The 23,121-nt window shown below is 39.9% G+C and overlaps 1 protein-coding gene across 10 annotated transcripts in view; it reads left to right on the top strand.

Moving 5' to 3' along the window:
• The window catches only part of BMP2 (bone morphogenetic protein 2), a 236,864-nt gene that overhangs the window by 146,603 nt on the left and 67,140 nt on the right, over positions 1 to 23,121 (top strand). For 5 of the 10 annotated variants that reach the window (XM_085219026.1, XM_085219021.1, XM_085219018.1 and 2 more), the window contains 2 exons: positions 9,159 to 9,193; positions 21,158 to 21,215. The exons of 1 other annotated variant lie outside the window; for it this stretch is intronic. The gene's annotated coding sequence lies outside the window, so the exon portion shown is untranslated. Of the gene's footprint in view, positions 1 to 9,158; positions 9,194 to 16,421; positions 16,437 to 21,157; positions 21,216 to 23,121 lie in introns of those variants that run through there. 4 more of the 10 variants (XM_085219022.1, XM_085219019.1, XM_085219017.1 and 1 more) reach the window with 3 other exon arrangements.

Genomic DNA, 23,121 nt, shown 5'->3' with positions numbered 1-23,121 from the left:
GTGAAGTTCTTATTGAACCGGGAAAGTGGCAGCATGAGCTGTTTGGCTAAAGGAATTGTTGTTCATCCAAAGAGAAAGGAAAGGCAGAGTTACCTTGTGAGGAGGGCTAGCTGGGTCAGGCAACAGGTACTGCTGTCCAGCAGACAAATTTGTTTGGGCTTATGAGGGAGAGGTACCAGAAGACACACTGTTCGTGAGTCCTAGGGAGTCCTCTGTATGGTAGAACAGACTACTGCTATGTTATAAAAGGCATCTTTTGTTTATTATTTTAGTCTTTAATGCCTTTCTGTTAAATTTACCTGAACTCACTTTTATGATATTTACAGCAACTTGGCTGCTACAAACTGATTGCACAGCACATAACTGATCTGCTTAAGGCATTGTGGTGGTCTGAAGCACAAGACCACAATGGACCCACAACTGGTACTTACTCTTGAATCCATCCTTAGAAATTTTCAAGACTTCATTTCCCTGAGGGTACACCACAAAGGTCTTCAGAGCTGCTGACAAGATGTGTGTAGCAGAAGCAATACCTGCTCTTTTCAGCTTAGCTCAGCAGTCCTAGAGAAGAGCCAAAGTAGTTCCAAAGCCAAGAGTCACATGTATGTGTCGCCACAACTGTTGACCACAGAAGTAGTTCCAGCTGACTCTTTCCCATTTTCCAGTGAGGGGGCATTGCCTCTTTGCTTTTAAGAGGACCTTGGCACAAGCTGGAATGCCCAAATGAAAACCAAATGAGAATTGCCTTGGAATCAACTTGACTTTTCAAAGTCAGACAAGTCCATATGAAAATACAAAGCTGATCAATAGAGCTTTCAAGATTAGGCTCCTGGTAATACTCACGTGAATAATGATGGTGGATCCAGGACCATAAAAGGCATTGAAATACTCTTCCTGAGCACACTTGCCCCTGTGCACAGCTATGGAATGTGATTTTGAAATGCCTCAAATTCACACTCACACAGAATCTGTCACCATTCTCTGTGACCTTGATCAGGAGCATTTCTTTTAACGTCTCCAGATAAGCCGAGCACCACCCATTGACCCAGCCTGGTCATTATCCTCTTCCTCTTTATCAGGAATCCTTCAGCCAATTAATCACGCACTGCTCTGCAATCTTGAGGCTCAATTATGCCTGGACAAGTGTTGCTCAGCTGTTCCTCCTGCTACAGATGTGACATATCCTGAGATTAGCTCTGATTCACAGAGGGTCACTGACTCAGTATCAGGCGCTAAGAAAAGCCGGGCTGTTTGGGAGGGAAGTGACACCATCTTAGAAGCATTTTATCACAGAGTAAGTGTAGATGTCTAAAAAATCCTGCTTGCCACCCCACATCACAGCAAGTCCTTTTCACTCGCTGCTACCTCTCATCTTGAGACAATTTACCAGTTTTTTTTCTAGATGGAGATGTCAGCAGACTAATAAACTGTTAGTAGTGCACTGATGACAGACAGTAGCTTGTTCTCCTTTGGGGTAGAAGATAGCTTAACTTGAATTCCTCGGAGAAACCTGTTTGTCCTTGATCTGCAAAAACCTGTTTTATGTGCATCAAATAGCTCATGTTTTCCTTTTCATTTTCCTCTTGTTAGCAGCTGCTTGGAATGCACTATATTTTGCGGCCCGTGCAGGCACTGTGGAGCACCCACTGAAGCTAAGACCAGGCTGGACCTGGTTTTGGCAGCATGATTCTGCATTTGTGAGGATGTTCCTTTGCAGCCTTTTTTTTTTTCAGTTACACAAACAAAGGCAAATGTGGAGTAGAAATGGTTGCGGTTCTATAAAAATAGTATTATGCTTCTAGAAAAAAAATGACAGATTTTTGTTTAAAAATCCTGAATTTTGAATCTTTGAGTATGGTTCTTGTTGTAGTTTTCTTTTTTTGTAAAAATATATTTTAAACCAAATAAGCAGACGCTGAATAAGTAATTGTTTACTATATAAAATTATTTTCTATACAGAATAACTACTCTTTCTTACTTTCAAACTTAATGTAAATTTTATTGGAAACCCCTGCAAAATGGAAGCTGTATGCATATTGCAGGTGCAGTTGGTGCTGCAGAGCATTGCAAGCAGATAGGGTCTGGTTCTGCACTCTAGTCCTGGCTGGGGTGCTTTATGTGCTTGTATGAATACTGAAGTATACAAGGAAATTAAATAAGTATGCATCTAAATGTGAGCAGTGTGATTTAGCTGGGGCTGGAGCAGCTGGAAGCACACAGCAGGGCTATGTTCTTGCTCAAAGAGCTGAGCCTGCCAGTTTGAGAGATGAAATACTTGTACCTTGAAGCACACACATCTTCTGCACCTTATTTTCTGCAGATGAGGCTATTGCTACTGCATGTTGCATTGGCATCAAGATGTTAAAAGTGACTCTTGCTTCAGTGAGTCTGAGTAAAGGCCTACATGAGTCTGATCTGCAGCATTCATTGCTGAAAACCTTGTATCTTGTAAAACTATTTGTATCTCTGAGATACACGGAGTGGAGACTGGAAAGAGGTGAGTACAAGAGGGATGTTTCACTTCAGAGCTGCGATGCTTTGTTGTTTCTCTTAGTGACTAGGCAGTGTTTGGCTTAGCTGTCTGTTCACCATCAAATAGTGCAAATGCGTCAATATTTAGAGCAGTAATTTGAATTACAATATTTATATTGTTTTTGCAGTCAGGGAAGTTGCTGGCAAGCAAGCCAAACTGAACTCAAACTAGTTGCCTAATTGAGATATTTTATCTGGAAAGCCACCCAGCTAAAAAGATGTTCAAGAGGTGCGCTGAGCACAACTAGTGTGAGTGCTTTTTACGAACAACATATCTATATTTATCTATATTATTATTCTATAATAAATTACAGTGGTAAAACACCTCAGTGTTTGATGTATAGCGGTGGAGATGATGTAGGACCCTAAACAGTGAGCGCTATGTGGCCAGAGCAAGTCACTGTGAAAGTATCTGTCAGTTTAAGGACTATTCAGTTCTCTAAGCAATCCTGTAAATATCTATGCTGCGTTCTTCCTCAAAATCCTCTAGTTCCTGAATCCTACTTCTCTTCCCCTCTTCTCCCCTCAGAAATTCGGGACTCTGTCAGTGATGACTGTTTTGCCTTTTCTAAGTTCCTTGGTTCTGAGAGTTTGCATTAAGGTCCTGTCAGCAAAAGCCAGTATGCATTTGAACACTGCTGTATGCCTCTCTGCTCTAATTTATTACTTTACAGCAACTGAATACAGAGGAAATTAGAGATCCAGATTTGTACCTTCTCAAAAAAAAAAAAAAAAAAAAAAAAAGAAAGAAAAAGAAAAAGAAAGGAAGGATCCCACCAAAATTGCTTTGTGATTCACTTGAGGGTCGTGACCCCATCCCGCTGAGACTTGTGTTGGAAAGTAGTAACTCGGTAGCTAGAGGTTTTTAAAGTGGTTGTTGATTGGCTTAGCTGTAAGAAAATCACATTTCCCTGAAACTCTTAGAGATGCTTTAAATGGGTGGATTATCCAGCTGCCTGATTAGAAGTTTGGGTTACGTAAACATAGAGTGTTTAGATTTAGGCTTTTCAGTTGAAGTCCAGGCAGCTGTTTGCACTTAACTCCATCAAGAAGCCCAGTTAATCAAAGAGCAGGAAGGATTTTTTACCTCCTTAAACCTGCGTCATTATTTTGCTGTCCAAACTCTTTGGAGTTAAGCTTGTTGCAGTGTAGAACAAGGTATTTTGGATATTCTGCTGAGGAAACAAGAAAAATGGATGGGGTTTTGGTTAGTGAGATGTGCCGTGTGGATTTTTCCCCTTTTGCAGCGATGTAATCATTTCTGCAGTCAAAACTTTCTCAAGCCTCAAAATCGTGGCTGGCTTGTACTTTCCAAGCTGCGGCACAGAGATGACCTGTACTGTTGTACAGTCTTGTTTCATAGCTTCTCTGCACGTTTGTGTATTGAAGGATCATCTTGTGACCTTAGTGGCTGTGCAGACCCTGAAATTCAGTCAGTTTCTGTTGGAGTGGACAAGGAGCAGGCAGAGACCTGTGTGAGACATCTTCCTAGTGCCTTTATGTCCAAGTTCTGTAGCTAGAGAATGGCAGTGGCAATGGTCTTTTTCATGGTCCTAGTGCTTATAAATCACGAGGATACTACACCTTGCACCTTCTTGTAGCTTTTTTTTCAATAGCTCAAGCAAGCCTACTTGCAGTACTTGTAACCTAGAGTTGTTCGCGTGCTGTTGTGTTTCATTTGCTTTTGGTACAAGCTCAGAGAGAGAAACTTTAGGAGAGGACAAGGTGGGAGAAGAATGGATACTCTGAGTAGCAAGGAGCTGCCACCTGTGGGGACAGAGGACTGCCATGAGTTTTCTAAGGTCATCAGACCACAATTGTCCTGAGCTGTAAGCAGTTGAAGCCAAGGGAGAAGAAAGAGACTGGAAGCTATATGCCGTTTTCTGTCATTTTCTATTTCTTGAGTTTTCAGTAGGGACAAAATAATCAAATAGATTGTTGTTTAAGTCAAACTTGAATTTTTGAGTCTTTTTTGGGGAGCTTGGTAGAAGGAGAGATTAAGGCAGATCCACCTCAAAGCTCTGTCTTGCTTATGTTGCTCTTGTACATACGTCTCATTTCCAAACAGAAGGACCCGTGTACCCTCTGTACGCTAGATAAGGGAACTCTTGACTGTGTGAATAGATAGGACAGCAGAGTAACTAGCTTAACAGTTAAGGATCTAGGTAAAAGGAAGAGTTTGTGTAACAAAGAAACAGAGGTTTTCTTCAGGTTCTGAAGACAGAATCTTCAAAAGAAAAGAAGAGGAAACTTGTAAAACAGTTGTTCTATTTTGTGTATTCTGTTTTAATCCCTACCAATTTGGAAATTTCAGAAGAAATTTCCAAGCAGGTATCTCTTTACATCCACTTCTGATTTTTGTAATTATAATTTTGCTTTTTAGTTAGAAATCACCAATTCTAGTTTTCAACTTTTTCAATTTTCAATGTTTTAATTTGTTTTCTAAATCTAGAGCTAGCCTTAAGCTGGCACTTCAGTAAGCACTTCAATGTGCATCTTGGATAGCATGTATACTTGTCATTCACTTAAAATAATTTTTGCTGACTTGGTATCAGTAGGAGATGTTCCCTCGTGTTTTCACTTTCTGTTTAGCTGTGTGCTAGAGTTAAAATTTGTAAAGAGCTAAGCAAAGTTAGGCTTTGTCAAGCAAAATGTGAATTTCTGCCTAAGTCACTAATCTGTGTCATACTTTAATGACAGAAAGTTATTTTGTGAATTTTATTGCTAAATATTGATTTGCTTTTAATTTATAAAACAAATAATAAGTTACAGGGTACATGCATTTCCCTGTCAACTGTAGATAATATTTATGATCTTGTTAACAAAGAAAATGTGCATTAAATTAGTGAGTGGAAACCCTAATTAACATGGGGATCACTTTACCTTGTGCACTGTATGATTCCTGGAGACAAAGGTATTCCTGAAAGAATTCAAATAAAAAATAGTAAATAATGAGCATATGGATATAAAATAGCACTCTGGTGAAAAATCGGCACGTCTCTGCTGACTTGTAATATTGTCATCTAATACTGAGATATTGATTCGTAGTTATGGTTTGCAGACAGTTTAAGCTGGTGTGGTGGTCCTGACAGGAAAGTCAGACTATTGAATGATCATTTTCTATCTTCCTTCCTTTTGGTTTAGTTGCTGTGAAGATACTTTTAGATGTGCTGATCTGGTAAAGTTTCAGTTGGCTATCAGATTGTGATAAAGACTTGATGGCAAGTGTGATATGATACTGTCGGTTGTTGTTTTTTTTTTTTTTTTTTTTTTTTTTTTTTTTTTTTTTTTTGTTATTGTTGATATTGTTTGTTTTCGGAGTACCAAACATCTGGATGGAATATAACTTTGTCATAACCTTTGACTTTTTTGCATTTTATACCTGTTCTTTCCTACTTGCCTCTCTTACTTTTCCATCTTTGCCCATGGCCAATGACAAGGAACAGGCGGTGCTTCAGATATCTCCTCCCAGGTAATGCTGTGCTATTTACTGTTACCAGATATAGAATGCTCTGATGGCCCTTCTCTAAAGAGCAAGGTAGTACATTGTGTTTGTTTTTGTTACAGCATGCCAGACTGGAATAACAGCATAAGGTATCAGTCTCCAGGGAAATGTTTTCACTTCCTACCTGTGATTAACTCAGCAGGCCACTTTATGTCACTATTGCTCCACATTCAGATGTGTCTGAGGCAGCATTTATTGAGCAGAAGAGCAGAGGAGGCACTTTCCAGTTTCCTCTATACTTCAGAAATCTACCCTTCCAGAAGTGGGATCTTAGCATTCCTTTGGCTGGCTGTAGACATCCCCATCAGCTGTACCAGCCAGACAACTCTGACTTCCAACACAGGAGACACCTGGACACTAGGCTTCCGTGGCTAATTATTTCAGTTTAGACTGTGCTCCCCTGTGACTTCAGCTGGAGGTCGATGGGCTGAGGCGTGACCTCATCAACTTTTTGTCTTTGCTCTTCAGCTTTTGAGACAGCTGGTTACATATTGAGGTGGGAATTACTGGCTTAACAGCCACCTGGTTGGAGCAGTAGAAAGGCAGTCTTCCTTCTATGCACAAGGTTGTGACCAATAAGTAAATCTTGCACTTGCCAAGATAAGGGTAATAAAATCTTATGCCTGAAGGCATAAGACAATCACTGCAGCAGTCTAGCTGAAATTCCTCCCCAGACATGCTGCAGCATTACACAGTTGCCTCAGCCAACAGTTGTCATGAGTTTTCCATAGCGTAGCTTCTCTTTACAAGGAAGATACCCTCAGACAGTCTCTTTCCCAGTTCTACGTGCTGAATCTTCCTTGTAGCTCTTCCAGTGCTTACTTGTACAAAAAAACTAAGGTGGGAAAAGCTGGTGCGAGGGGGAAGGCAGAACCTCACCTTGATGCCAGTTGTGCTGTTGCTGCTTGCTGGTATCTGTTTACCATCGATATACATGCTGGTGGTTTTTCCCTCCCTTTGGAGACTTATCTACACTGGAGCAGTTTATGCAAACCTCCTGCTGTTGCTGTGGGTTGGCACAGTTGCAAGGGTGGAAGTAAGAGTTTAAACCAGCTGCGGGTATCTTCAGCTCTGTATGTTCTAGGCTCTGCATTATATTTTGGCTTGGTGGAAAAGAATTGTGTGCAAGAGAGAATGTCTAGAGGTTTAATTCATCAGCTGATATAAATGGGCAGCATTCCATTGACCTCAGTGGAATGACACTGGCCTTTGCCAGCTCAGGAGTCTCTGTGGTGAGGAGGGAAACCGAAGAAAAGAACTGTGAGGCACATTCATTCACTTGATTTAACTTGTGAAGTAATGGGAAACTCTCCTTGAGCAACTTAACGCTCAGTCTGGAAAATGCTGTGAGTACCCACAGCCTCAGATCAGGAGGATGCTCCCTGCATCGTGCCCAGGAGAAGTGGTTGCCAGTGCATGGAGCTCCTGGTGCTGGGCACTGCAGGCTTGGCCCTCTGTAAAATGCCCCTCCATGGACCTCTTCCTGGCAGAAGGTGTTTAGTGGCTAAAATAAATGGATGTGAAATGAGGCTCTAGTCACTGGTATTGACTGTCTTGAGACAGTATGAGGGTAGTATCCTCTTGTTCACACAGCCTCTGTAGGAATCAGCGTGTGCGAGATTTCTGCTGACACCTGCCGTGCCACCGTGGTGAAAGCAAATCTGATGTGTCTGTGTCTGTGGTGGTAGCCCCGACATGGAGTTTCTTGCATCTCAGCCCAGGCCCCTGGTGCTGCAAGCTCACTTGTGCCTGGGTAATAGAATGTTCTATTAAGACATGAAACACTTTGAGGTCTGGTGAATGCCGTGTCTGCACAGTGAATCAAATTCATTGCAGAGTTACATAGTAGAGACAGTAAAAGAGAATCTATAATTATGATTCAGTGGGAAAGTATACAGTGGTCAATAACCCACATAATTCTGACTTCTATTTATGTTGTGCAGCAATGTAGTGTCAGTGCCCTGAGCTGTAATGTGAAAGATCTGTCTATATGGGGTTTGCCCAGTACCTTTTGTTTACTAATTTTAAGGGTGCAGCTGCTGTGAACTTCGGATTTTCTGTTTCTGATGTGAGAAGTGCCATCATACCCATCTATGTGACAGACCAGGGTAGGAAAGGCAATTGCTAAAGTTGAGTGGAGGCTCTCAACTGGGAAAAGGTGATCTTGCCTTTTAAATTTTGTTGAATTTTAGCAGCTAATTCACTGGTAAACATCTGTTGGCATTCAGTGGTTTTCAGGATAAATACTTGTGTCAGTGATAAAATTGGTTAGAATAATTAGACTAAAATAAATAGCATTATGCAAAGGTGCCACTTTGCCCTCTAGACAGTTTTGATGTCTTCTGTGGACCAGAGTCTCCGTTCGGTACGCTGTTGTGTGCTGCACCTGAGGAGAGAGTGGGGACAGCTATGGGCACTGGGGTCCTGCAAAGTTCTGGTTAGTGTGGCCCAGAGAGGAGAAAGGGACCTATGGCAACTTGTTTTAAGACAGAGAGGGTTGTAATTTAGGCCAAAATATTCCTATCAAAATTGAAAGCCAGTTCAGCAGCCAATGGCAAGCATACTGTGTTTTGTAAAGCTCCTCCTGCAAAAAATGAGTTGTGTTGTCTTTGCTTCTAAGTGGTATTCAGAGATAGATAGAAAGATTACTTTCAAGTATGTGCTTTGTTTTTCTTTATATTATAGACATTTAATCCTTATATTCTCTAGCTTTGAAATGTAGGCAAGAGATACATTATATATGTGTGTGTACTTATATTGATAAATATATTTACATGTACATATCAAGAGCTCTTGGTAAAGTCATGAATTTTTAACACATCTCCTTTGTCAGAAGTACTAGCTATCAATGTCAGTGGATTAAGAAAATCCAAACTTCCTTTTCCTCTTGCTAGTTACTTTATAGGCACTTCAGCACTCTTAGAGTTGTTAGTCTTTTGGTTTAGAGTGCACTAACTTTAATGATGGAAAAAATCACTCAATTTTATAAGTATATGAAGCAAATTCAAAAATGCAGAAGAGCATTTTTGCTATTATTTGCAGATTATCTATCGGATTTTAATCAAAAGGAAAGCTTTCTAGTGAATCCAATTCTTCACCAACTTTTTTTTTTTTTCTACAGTGTTCATTTGTTCCTCGTGATGCTGAAACTTACTGGTAAGTCACACCCAGCCTTGTTGCAAATTGAGGGTTTTAACCTCTTGGATGACATAAGGCACAACTTTCAGTGCCTCTGAATCTAAGAGGAGTTTAAAGTGACAGCAATTATATATACTTCCATGACATTTTGTCCCCACAAACCATTAAAGCAGAAAAGCCATCGATAGACAGTAACACAGTGTAAGAAGGTTGATTTGCCAGTCAGAGTTGTATGATGGTGATCATATACTAATTACATGGTTACTTCATTAAGAATTAGTAAAGTAACCTCTCTTTCCTTCTTCTTTCTATCTATCTATCTATCTATTTATTTCTGAGTTGTTGAGTCCATCTGTAGCATTTCAAAATCAGACTCTACCAGAAAAGCACACCAGGAAACCTCCACTGTTGCTGCAGTGCCCCTGCTGCTCCTGCTTATAAAGCAGCATCTATGTGGCAGTAATTATGAGTTGTAATGGAATGGGCCACATTGCAAAAGGAGCTTGGCCAGACTAGTGTGGCCCAGCATTTTCTTACAGGCATTACCTGTTTCAGTTAAATGGCAGATTGGAGTGTATCTCTAGGGGAATGAAGTCTATCATTTTTTCATGTTTCAAACATAAGAAATGGGAAGTAAGACTGGGAGTACTACAAGGTGCAGAACACCTGAAGCCTCCCAGAACTGAGGTAACCAGGTATTTTTTTATCCCGTTGCTCAACCTGTCTAGTCCAGCTATAGAAAAAACAAACACAACTCATTTTTTTAATATCTGTTTTTCAGTACATTTGCCAACAGCAGTAAAACCAAGAAAGCTTGTTCTTTGAGTTGCTGATTCAGTATTAGATGTCTGTGTCATTTTGCCAATGTATCCAATGCCATATATTTATTCTAGAGAAGCCTACTAATAATAAATAATTCCATACCATCTTTTTTTTTTTTTTTTTTCCCCGTGGCAAAACTAGTGAGATAACCAGCTGTTAACAGAACAGGTGTGGAACAGCAAATGTCCCAGTGTGCTCAGAATATAAAGACATAGGTGTTAGTGCGAAGAAAATAGCTCTTTGCGCTGTTTGCTAACTTACATTTTCAGTGCCTGGCATTAGCTGCTTTCATTTCTGACAGCCAATTTCTGACCTTTTACTCTCTATGATCATTCCTTGTTTTTGCAAGAAACTTCCTTTCTTGTCCAAAAGTTTTAAGCAAATACAGTTGTTATTATAATTGCCTCTTCAGTATTGGCTTCTAGGAACCACGAAAAATCTCACATCACCGCTGTGTACAATTACATCATCTCAACATCACTGCTGCCAACTCTTACTCTTTGCTGGAGACCCATTATTTTTGCTTTAAAGACATGGAGTGACCTCATGAGCTTCTGAAGAAACCCCACAGCTGACTGCTTGCCATACCAACATAATAAAACAGTCATATGGGACTTTGATTAATATTTCAACACAGAAGCACCTGTGCTCTTTGCAAGAGATCAAGTCCTCTCTGTTAGACTAGATCCTAAACTGAAGTTCCTTTTCTGTGTCCTTTTAAAGGTAGTAGTCTGAGAATGGAAAAGAGTAACTGCTGTTCACAGCTAATCGGGAATGTGTTGGGATTTAAAAATAGTCTGGCCTCAGTTCCAGCTTCTTATTAAAGCTGAAGCAAGTCTAAGTATAATTGAAAACAAGAGCGTGCATAGAAATTGTGAACCTGATTTTTATTTACACTGCACACCCCTTGCACCTCTCCAGCAATGTGAAAGGTCTTGGAACATGGCTCAGTTATTTTTATATTCTCATGAAGGGCCTGTTTATTGAGTCGGAGCTTAGAAGTATTTGTAAGAGTGCAGAATTTGCCTTTCATAGCAGTGGAAAGTCAGCACTGTATGACTACAAGGCACTGTACTTTAACTTATTTAGGGTTTCCAGTTGGACAGTTGTGAGGAAAAATAGGAATTGAACAATGGATGGGTCAGAAGTTCCATAAAGAATGTGCAGTACCTCATCTGTAGGTGATTTGCGGGAATCAAGTAGACCTTGTTATTGGCTGGAAGTATATGTGGCCTTTGTAGTCTAGGTGAAAGTAAATGGTCTCTGAGCTGTCTCATTGGCCAAATGATTTCATCCCAACTGGCAGTATTTGACAGGTACACCCTTGTTTGACACTGTAGCTCTCACTGAGTGACCTAATGTTGCTACAAGAGAATGAATTGTCCTCATATCCTTATGGGAGAAGATCTACAGGTCAAGGTACACGGCATCCTGTGTGGAGCACTGCGTGGAAAAGCTTCCATTGCTGTTGCATTTTTTTGTGCCCATTCAGAGGGCAGGCAGAGATGTTCAGGTTCCTGGTTGACTCTATGGTGCCTATTGTAAGGTCTAGGTTGGTTGTTGAAGGTCTGAATTGGAATGTTAGAAAATGGAGAGGCAAAATGAGAAAGTAAAGGAGTTGTCTTGGAGGAATATAGTCGTCATAAAACCAGCAAGAAAACAAGGGTTTGATTATGTAGCTCCAGGAGGGCCCTGCCAAATTCCAGTGCAACGGGAAGAACCTGAGCTGGTGGCAGTTGTTCCTTAGAGCATTGACATCCTGTATAAGGGAGGTGCCTTATGTGCTACACTGAGTGCGGTGTGATTTCAAGCAACTCCTCTCATGCTCTGCAACCAGGAATTGTGATTCTGCAATGCTGCAAGTTCCCTCTTGGTCAGCTGCCTCCCGCTGGTTAGGACTGAAGTGATTCTTCAGTGGGTGGAGAGTGTAAAATGAGGGTGCATCTGTCTTGTGTTTATTTTTTTGTGTTTTACCAATTCTCATGGTCTTTCTTAACATATGAATTCCAGGAGTTACTGAATAATTTCACCTTCCAATTTTAAGTGACTGTAGAGGAAACCTGGAAAACACAAGACTTACTAAAGCTCACTCAGATGGAAATAAAAAGATACAAAGTCAACATCTTAAAAAGTCCTGAGCGCTACTTAAGGAACATGGAAGAAGAAAGAAGATGGATATGTGTACGTTATTGGCAACAGAAAGTACTCAGCACCATTAAGCACCATCTGGCACAGTAGATCCTTGTCAAGTATTTTTTCAGGCAACTTTTGCTGTGTCTTTTGAGGTCCTTTCCAGTCCCTGGCATTCTGTAATCAAGGTTTGAATCCATGCTACCCCAAGGAGGTCAAACACAAGTTCTTCCACTCCCTCCAAATGCCAAGCTGCAAATCACAGCTTCAAATGTATTTGACTAAAACAGTATTTTTATGAATTAACATTCAAAATAGACCTCAAGAAGTGGACCTTCAACAGCAACAACAAGAAACAGCTGACTTGAGTTTCCTGTCACTTACGGATGTATTAGGTTTTGATATGAAGTGTGTTTTCCTGAATTGGAATTTGTCCTTAAATTACTCATAAACAATGACCTCTTTCAAGAAAAACAACTACTTGCTTATCTCAAGTTCTGTGGTTTTTGTAATTGGATTTCCTTGGCTTATTAAATCCTTTCTTTCCTCTTAGATGAAGAGGAACTTAAAAATGCCTATCAGTTAATTCTCTTCAATTTCATGGTTTTAAATCAGGTAATCTTCCATATTTTGCCTTGCTATTCATTCTTGTTCTTCATTGTAATATGCTTAGCTGAAAGAGACTCACTTATTTCACTCATTTTAAAACTGCTTTGACTAAGGAACAATATTAACACCAGTATAAGTACATATGTTCTTTTACCACTGATTTTACTCTGCAAGATCCCAGTGGGATTATCATGTGATTGTGTTTGCCACTGAAGTACTGCCATCTGTGGGTGAATTTGAGTTGTTATCCTTCATGGGAAGGTAAGGGGGGATGGAAGAGTCTATATTCAGAATCATAGGGTGGTGATAATTGGAAAGGACATCTAGAGATCATCTGATTCAACTTACCTGCTCAAGCAAGGTCACCTAGAGCTTTGCCTGAACCATATCCTACAGCTGGTTTGATTTCAATTAATAGATATGTTTGTCTTTTTGCTATTCTGGAGCTCATTCATCCTTCTCTAGGAATGTCGTATTAGTTGTATGTGTGATAGTGGCATTCTAATCCTTTGACCTTCAGGTTGATGCTGCACTGATGTTAATAATCCTAGCTCGAGTTACAGTATAAAAACCATACAGCAAACTCCATGAATGAAAGTTGCAACCTCTGTTCTTGACGCCTGGTATTCCTTGAAGGTCAGAGTTTGAGAGCCTTCTGTGTCAAGGGGTTATATTACAGATGTTCCCAACAGTGCTCTTGCAGTGGACCAAGCTTGGGTCTTGGCATTTGTAGCAAGAGTACTAATTTCTGCACCTGTGGTAGCATAGGAAGGTAAATTGGACTTAAGATTTGATCCAAACCCAGTGAGAATCAAGAGGACATTTTTCTCTGGAAAAGTTTCTTTGGAAGTCCTCCAAAGCACCAATTCCCATCCAACACTGAATTTTTTAAGTTAGAGCTTGATTACACAGATCATCACACAATGAATCTAGGAGTGCAGTGTAGTACATAGGTATCATGGGCATTTTATAAGTGCAGGAGAAAAGTATTATGCCTGGATCCTTGTTGTGCAGATGAAGCAATAGAAGTATGGAAAGGTGAAGACATTAGATCAGTCATCCTACAAGCCTGAAAATAGGATATACTTGTCCCTCTCTATACATTATGACATCTGCAACAGCATTCTTGCACAGCCAGATCTGAATGGTATATTGCTGGGCTTCTTTGCCCTTACAGTTTTGTCTGGGCTGTGGCTGCTGCATTAGCAAGCTGGCCAGTGCTCATGGCAGTTAACACACATACTGATGAATGGTCTGTGTTGGCTGCTGAACTAAGGTTGAGTGGACTTCAAAGGCTCTTACTGACAGGACTTAGTGATGAGGTGAGCAAGAAATGAACATGAAATGGGTAAGCCTTCAATAGGTGGGCAATATCAGTAGATACAATTCAAGCTAGAGCAGTCGTCATGTTGAATCTTGCCTTTTAAGGCAAGTAGATTTGTTACAGCAGTCTGTTGGCAAATAGAAGAACATGAAAATGCATTGCTATCAAGTGACGAGGAGTTACCTAATTTGGAAGGCTGTCAGTATTTAATAACCACCAAATTTCTTACGAGTGTCAATAACTACAAAAGAAAAAATCACAATATGAAGATTAAGTGAGCTTCAGTTTGCAGTTCAGATGATCACTTAAGCATGTGCATAGAGCTAGGTTGAAAAATTAAAATTTCATTAACTTTAGTAACAGCAAACATATATCTGAAGTTAAGTGTTTTCCAGGAAAGCAGTAGTCTCTTGCACTGGTGCTAACAGCTGTAACTTATAGCAGCATGTTGTAACTGCATTGTCATTATTTCTGGGACACTGAGAAATACAGGTACTAGATCAAGATAAAATACATATTTCTATACAGTACTATGTTCTTTGTATTTCTTTTCATTCAAAAAATTCTTGATTTACCCTTAATGCTGTTGAACTGTGTGCCTGAATGTAATGTCATTTGTAAAGCTGAAAGCAGATATCTTCAACAAGTATTACATATGAAAAATTGGATTTTCTAATTTGTATAAAAGGGAAATCCATGACAAGAGAACAGAGGATAATGCTCAGATTACATTTCAAATAGTAAAAAACTTGCATTATCCTATTATAAAGATCATACATTGCACAGCCCACCTAGCAGACAGTAAAAATTGTGATTCTGTGGGATGGAAATTCTGAGCATTGTAAAAACTCTGCACGTGGCAGACACCCATGGCAGTCATGACACATCCCACCCAAAAATATCCATTGTGGAAAGTATAAAGACAAAGACAAGGCAACATGTCCCTAGTAACTGTGAAGCAGACCTATGCGAGCATTCGTGTTAAATGCCTGCCACCGAAGTGGCGTGGATTGTGCCATATTGAACTGCCATAAGGCTGTGTTTTTGTGCACGGCCAGGCATTTTTTGACAGTGGATTAGGTTAATGAATTAGCTCTAGCTAGTGTTGTCTGATCTCTCTGGAAAAGATTTTCCTTGAAAAGAGCTACTTAAGCTGGGGGATTGCAGAAACTGGAGTGCCAGCAGTTACATCAGCTTGACCTTCTATCAGGTGGTTTGTGTTTGTGATTCTGTGGTGAAAGAGGAAATTCAGAAGATGACTCCTTAAACCGTGGAATGTTTTAGTGTCAGAAAACACGTGCATTATTGTTACTAGAGCTCAGCTTAACAATTGGAAGTTTTGTATATCAGGTCAATGAATGCAGCTGTCTTCCAAGGCTCTACAAGTCCTTCATAATGACTTCATTTTCCTCAATCAGTTTGCTGTCATCAAAGATAAATCCACTGCCACGAGGCAACTGGGAATAATGCTTGGTCAGTAAAAGAAAGACTAGCCCTGGTTTGAAATGTCTGTGACAATTAGCTTCCCCCATTACCACCTTTTCTCACATGCTTAATTCTGGAGCACTCTGTAGCTACAGGTTGGAACCGTTGTTCAGCATTTGTTTGCATCAGTTAAGGGAGTGACATAAAGTAGCAGTCCATATCTGCTGCTGGCCTCCCAAAACATCTGGATCATGTTGAAAGTAATCTTTGCTGTTAATTTTTCTGGATACTAGAAAGGGAAAGTGTGACCCTTTTCAGGATCCTTTACAGGATGAGGTATTTCACGTAGTTGGTACTGATATGTATAAGTATCAAGTTTTGTTACTAAAATTTTCAATCTCCTATTACTGATGCCACCAAACTCCATCTCTAGGGTGAGCAAAAAGGAAGCATATGCAAACATGTTATGTCTAGACCTTGAAGAGTTAGAAAGCCTGAGGATTAGCTGAGGAGTTTATGAAAGTAGCGGGAAAACTGAGTGTTGTTGTGTTGATGGGTTTTCTATCCATGCATTGACTCATTCAACTCCTGGGGCTGTGTGACTACCAACAGAACAGACAGTGCTGAAAAGAAACACATTTCTGCATGCAGCTGCCTTTATGTTACAACTAGCATTACCTGTTAAAGTATTGTTGCAGTAAGGTCATATTACTTGGTTTTACCAATGCTATTCTTGAACTAATAGTGAAAAAAATTTGCTAATCTCCCCTCCACCCTTTTCCTCCCTCCTGATTTCATTCTGTGAATATTTATGAGTGCTGCAGACGTACAGTTGCTGAACCTTCATGCACCACAAGATTCCTTTAAGATGGAGAATTACCAGTCCATTTTGTAGATGAGCAACTGAGACAGAGCAAGGTTGTCCATGACCTCATCAGGATTACTCATCAGGTACTGAGACAAAACCAAAACATGCATTTACATCTCTTAAGTCCTATCTCAGTGATTGACGCAGATCTCCTGAGATGCTTTTTCTTCTACCTATTTGGACAGCAGTAGAAGGGCTCCCTGTAGCAAACAAAAGCTAGTGAATCTCAGTAACCAGCAAATGAATCTTAGTAACTGTACATGGGTATGTATTTGCTTGAGGTGAGAGAAGAGTATTCCAAGATGCTGAAACTGGCGTGCTCATGAAAACAGCAGAGATCATTTTGTAATTAAGAAATTATTTAAATGCTTCAATGGAGGAGTTTCAAAGCATTTTTATGAAAGAGTAGGAAATGTTATTTCCTGCTTTTGTAATTTTGTTCTTTATAGTTGATTAAAAGTTGAAGAGAGATCTGAGAAGCTTGTTGGAGCTTCATTTTTGTGGAGATCCACAGTTGCTTGTTTGCTTGTAGGATATCCATTTGCAGCTGCATTCTCAATAATGTTGCTGTTGGAAAGTTGATACATTTTTGTCTCATTTAACTTTCTAAAAAATTCAAGCGTCGCTTTGCAAGCTCTGAAATGCTCAGATTCTATTTTATCGTGGCATCTTTGATCTCCAGCCTGTGCCTTCACTGGAGTCAGGTTGGACTTTTTGGAGGTGGTTGTATTGTTTTTATAGCTCCCAACTGTCTAAAGGTAAATTTCCTGTGATTCTCTGAGTGAGAGCTGTAGGCTGCTACGGGAAGCCAAGAGATGCACTCCCTGGAGTCTCAACATTTGTTGGGAGATGTGGGATCCTTGCTTTGTGGTGTGGCTGCTCACATCCAGGCTTAACAAACTCAGGTCCGCCTCATTCACCAGAAGTAGCGATTATTTATCCTAAGCTGCCATCTTCATCAGGAATGTATATGTTTCTGGTAAGATAAGGCTATCTCATATCTGAAGAAAAAATCTGTCTCATCACAACAAGTCAGTAGGTGTGAAAAATAATCTGTGGATATTTAAATGAAAAATAGAGGAATTTTTTACTTTTCAAGATTGATGGGTAGAGGCTATCTCTGATTGCAAGCCTGAACATTAAAAGCTATAAGCAGCTACTAACAACAGTCCCATATTACATAGATCTCTTCAAAAGTAATGCCTCCTACTTATTTCCACAGAAACTGCGATAGATGTGAAGAGCATCTGTTTGGAAGAGCAGATGTTTTCTGCCTGTAGACGAGCAAAAAACACATCCCTTTTTCTCAGGATTCAAATTGTCAAAATACCTAAACAAATTTCTGCAAAAGGCAGTTTTCTCCTATTTGCAGACAAATCCATTTTTTTACATGTCTGGAGACAGAATGAGAATGACAAATACTGCCTCACAGGAGATCGCATGCAAATGTTCTCCTTTTTGATTTAAAGTGAGTTTCACGTATAGGGAGCAGCTAAGTACACAACTACTGTTAACTTAGAAGAGCACTAAAGAACTAAGGGAAGTGGCATTAAAATGAAGTTTGTAGTCTTATGACTGCGGAAGAGCAAATTCTCTTTCGAAATTATTTTTCTAATTCAAATTTATTGAAAGAAGGGGAATGGCTCTCATTGAAATTTTTTGTTTTGTGAACAAGGGATGCCTTACTGTGTAAGAGTGTCCTGGCTTCGCAAATCAAATATGCAGAAGTGCTCCTTCTGCACTGCATCTTCAGAAGGGCCGAAACATCAGGTTGTCCAGATACAGCTCTAAAGGGGAGTCCCACTGGAGCTGCTCATCAGCTTAATGTCCAACTACCCTGACTTTGGGTTTTCTACTGCGATATTCCCCAGTGCTGTTGTTTGCAGTGATTTCTGTAACAGGAGAAATCCTGAGATCTAGAGCAGCGCCTTTCAACCTGCCATCAACACGTCCTGGGGAAGAGGCTATTTCAAGGCTGAGAAAGCTTACAAAACTCCATTGTGAGAAAGCTCATTCTCCACTTGGTGCTGCCAGGTATTTTATGTGTCACTGTGTCTTGCTGCAGTGGCCATTCCTTGTTCATGTAAGCTCTTCAGGGCAGGGATTGTCTTTTACTGTATGCTTCTACAGTGTTTTGTCTTGCCTGATACCTGTAGGACCTATCACACTATAGATCATATCAGTTGCAACTGATAGGAATGATTTTTGATGAGGGTGTACAAACAACCAGAAGAATACAGCTGGCTCCTTCATACACATGTGCCTTCTCTAGTACTAACAGCAGTAGAAATTAGGCAGTTAGAAAGGCAGAAGCTTGTAAAGACTTGGATTTTCACAAGAAGCACACCTTTTGAATAAATCTGTGTGGTGATATATTTTCATAGTAAAAGGAATCTTAAGTCAGGAAGAAACTTGCAGTCATTGGGAATAATCTGTGAATAGGTAAGTGGTGCTGGTTTTGGTTTGTTGATTACAGACATTCTAGGAGAGTACCTGTGGGGATCAGTAATGATACTCAGGTAGCATTTGTGGTTAATACTAGCAGGGGTTTGGATCAGTGGCTGTAGATGACTAAGGCAGTAGCTGACTTTAAAAGGCCATAGACTTCAGTTGGAAGTAGTGCAGCTGGCAGGTACATGTTGTACCTTACAGATGTTTACAGCCCTGCCTGAAGTTTTCCTGGCATTAATTTAAAACTCTGACCTTGTCATTGTGGTGGGGGATCTGATATGCAAGAACAGCATTTTAAAAAAGCAATTTTTTCTAAGGTGACTTAGAGATGTAGGAATTTGAGACTGATTGGCAAGATGTAGAGTTCTATGCAAAGTAGATCAAACACCTTTTGAGAGGTGTTTTTCTGAAAACTATGAGATGCTTACTTGAAATGAAAATCTCTTGCAGTAACGAGTCAGTCTTGTTGTATTGTTTGATGTATTTTTAAAATACTACTGAATTAAGTCAGCTACAAATACAACAGTTAATTCGGCAAGGACAGGGGAAAGGATGGGAGGACATTCTTATCTTCATTTTCTTTTCTTTTAAGGACCAGTTTAAGGTTTGAGTGTGCTTGTGCTTGGGCATCTTACTTGGGGTCTGTCCAGAAAATTAATGCAGGACAGAGGGAGATGTTCTTCACCTGGTTGTTCTGGTCAGGTACTTTTCAAATATATTTGCTCATCTGTCAGAATGTGGATTGAATTCATGTTATGAGCCTTAGTTTCATCACCTTATGCATGCAACATGTGCGGTGGAAGTCTAGAGCGCCCTCCAAGGTACTGGTGCTTGTGATTCGGGATGGAACACTTTCCTTTTTTTTTTTTTTCTTTTTAAATTTATTTTGTTGGAGAGAGAAATCTGTTTGGTTTGGATTTTTTGAGTTGCTAATTCGTGTGAAATTGAGGAGTTTGGGTCTGCAGAGCAATGCTGACAGATTTGTACCCAGAAAAACTTGATGACTTTTGCTTCCTTTTGTGCAGGTGTATGCTTGAAGAAAATTCAGTTTGAATTAAAATGTATCTCACTGCTAAGTATTTGAGTTATTTAGTAAACATTTTTCCACCAGTGCCTCAAGGCAAGCCTGAACAATGCAGTGCAAAACAGTAGTTTCTTTGTTTCTTATTAAAAGGTACTAAGTCTAGCTCCATTCTCAACTTGATCACTTTTCTATTTTGATTATTTTCAGAGCAAATCGTGCCACATTATGCACTGTTTTCTCTTTCTCTGTTTGGACTGGGTGTACAGGCAGTGTTCTTCACTTGCAGGAATCAGGAACCACAAGGACTATTCATGCTGTGGCTATGTGGCATGTTAGGAGAGAGTAGGCATGGCATCTTTTTCCCCAGTTGAACAAGGGAATCTGGGCTGGCCTGCGCTTTGCTGCTGGCCAAATGTATGTATTAAAGGGTACCTTTATCAAGTGACTTGACTGCCTGTCAATAACTGTTACTACCTTACAGGTAACATAAACATCAAGGAGAATAATTGTAACTGTAGTAAAAGAAATAAGCGAATAACAAGAAAATATAAGGTGAAAGATCAGAATATTTCTGTTTGGAAAAGCTGCCATAGTACCTGGCTTTAAACTTCTTAAAGCTTTTTAAAACCTGTCTTCTATTTGGACTGATCCTCTGTGGCCTCCTCCCTTAGAGATGATAGATATATGACATTTGAAATGTAATTCGCTTAAGGAGTTTGGCTTAGATGAACACCAAAGAACAAAATCCAGCTCCCATGGAACATTGCAAAGGCATGCAGAAATGTCTTTCTGCATGGTTGGAATACTTCAGTATTTTGAACAATCAGTTTCTTCAGGGGGAAAAGGATCCTTTTCATGCAGAATGAGCGTTTTTCAGAAGAATTGTGTTACGAAAAATACCATTCTTCATCAGAACATCTGTGATTCATTTTCAGACCACTATTTATAATGATAGCTAATTTGATTCATATTTTCCCTTTTCTCTTCACAAGTCATATGTGAAAAGACGGTGATTTTCACAGATGGCTTTACATTTCATCCATGCTTGTCAAACAGTCTTTGCCTATAGATCATTAACAGCTAGTTTGTTGAAAAGACTCAACATCCAAAATTTAATTGGTGTTGAGTTGCTGTGACTTGATATAGAGGGTGGGATTTTCAAAATAATTGGTTGATGATCTACCTTTACTGCTGCACTCACAATATATGGGAAGGAAGATGTGACTTCCTTTGGAGAGATATTTCTTCCAGCAAAATATTAAATGATTGGAGCTGTTCAGAGAGGTAATAGCATGGCATTATAAGGCTTTTTTTTTTTTTTTTTTTAAGGTACTCAACTCCAAACTGACTTAAGGAAAGAAATGATGAATTCTGTAGAGAAGAATGGGTGAGTGTACTTGGCATTCTTGAAAATCTGGGCATTTCTTTGAGGTGTCAGCCAGAAAACTGGTTGCATGTGAGAATGTATCCTCAAAATGGTGAACTGTTTCAAAATCAGGCTTTTTGGTGCTTATTGCTTATTACAGTATTTGGAAAACGGTATTTGGAAGACTGTAAGGATTTTCCAAAAGTGTTTGTAGGACTCAGAATCATAGAAGCATAAGTTTAACTGGAAATTGATAGATAATGCTTTGAGGAATGCTTTATTTAAGTACAGTTTGGAGATGTAAATAACTGTAAACATACGGCACTAAGGTACCTCTGAAATTAGTACCTTAGTGTTTTGGGAAAGAACAAATGCCATAGACTTTTGGTGGAGGAATTGTAGGCACTTGCAGAATAGTATACACAGCTGCCAGAGTCCTTAAGTTATCTTGGATGTGTCCAGACCGACCTCTAAATGCTGAGAGAGAAGGGCAGCAGGACTTTCCCATCCAGCCTTGCACTGCCAAAATGAGGAAGTAGTCTGTCTCTCATGGAGCCATTGATCCTCTCCTGGAAATTAAGGGTAGCTCCGTCGTCATTTTAAATCAAAGCAAACTGGTAAGAAAACCAGAAAAGATCTGATGCATTTTAGTCTCCCATGACATTCTTTAAGTTTCAAGGCTGGGCTCTGAAAACAATTTTCCAACTTTGAGGTGATGTTGATCACTAGGCTACGGAATCATTCTGAGCTTCTTCTCAGCTCCAGTCAATTTTTCAATATTTTACACAAGACAAAGACACTACAGCAAGAAGAACAAGGCAAGTCCCCCAGTGGGGACTCTTGCAGGCAGGGGTAAAACTTTGTCTTTAAACAGGAGAATCCACATTTGAATCTTTGGTAGATGATGGACTTTGAATGGTTGAAGGGACAACAACCTGGTACTGCTAAGCTGGGTCTAGGGAGGCTACACTAAAGACATGATAGATATGATGAAGTTGATGTGACTTTGTGGTGTACCAAACAGATCTAGTGGGCAGTCTCACTGGATTTCTGAGTCAGCCTAGGATTTAAGCACAGGACTGGAACTGAGTGCTCGCTTCTGCCAAGGCACATGCAGTACCTTCCTGCTGGGTAGGTTCACTGAAAATTAGGTGGTGGCAAAATTAGAATCTATGAATGTCAATCTGACTGGTAGACTTAAGTCATATTTCAGAAGAGGATTTTGGTCTGAACTTCCTCTTGAAAACAGGACTTTAACTCTTAAGTCAGTAAAGAGCTTTTAAAAACCTCTTGTCCTCTTGAAAATCTCAGCCTTGATCCTTACCACCAGTAATTTACAGCATGAATGAAATTAGCCAGGTATGTTTTCTGGCATTACTTATTCAGAATTGCTTATTCAGAGAGTCTGAGTATCTAGTCCTTCCTGTGTCTGAATTCTTCTTTTCTTGTCTCCAAACCATCAAAACCATCTGGGGCGAATGTGGTTTAATTCTGTGCAAACCTTTGGGGTTGGGTTTTTCCTTTTTTCTTCTTTTTTTTTTTTTTTTTTTCTTTTTAACCATCAGGTCTGAGGCATTTGGCTTACAGCCCAGAGCAAAGAAAGAGAAATAAGGAGGGAGAAAAAGTCTGACTGAAGTGGGCAAAAGAGAGAGAGAGATGAGCATAGAGAGTTGAAGGACAGAAAGTTGGCTACTGTGGAAGTGGAGGAGTAGCAGCCACGAAAGAATAGAGGATGTGATGACACAGATTGAAGGTCATATTCCATCCTGAAGCTTGGTAGAGGAGAAAGGAAAGTCTGCATCAGGTTCTGGTGAGGTCTGATGTTACTGTGAAGAAGTAATTGAACAGTGAGATGCTATCTCGTATTGCCGTGAGGACAGCACAGGGCAGATTGAGAAAAATGAGATAGAAATGAGTGAGGGAGACA

The sequence above is a fragment of the Meleagris gallopavo genome, chromosome 2, assembly GCF_905368555.1.
Source record: "Meleagris gallopavo chromosome 2, MGAL_WU_HG_1.1, whole genome shotgun sequence".
NCBI classification, from domain to species: domain Eukaryota; kingdom Metazoa; phylum Chordata; class Aves; order Galliformes; family Phasianidae; genus Meleagris; species Meleagris gallopavo.
The sequence above is the reverse complement of the archived record's forward strand: the minus strand, read 5'-3'. Positions and strand labels throughout refer to the sequence as shown.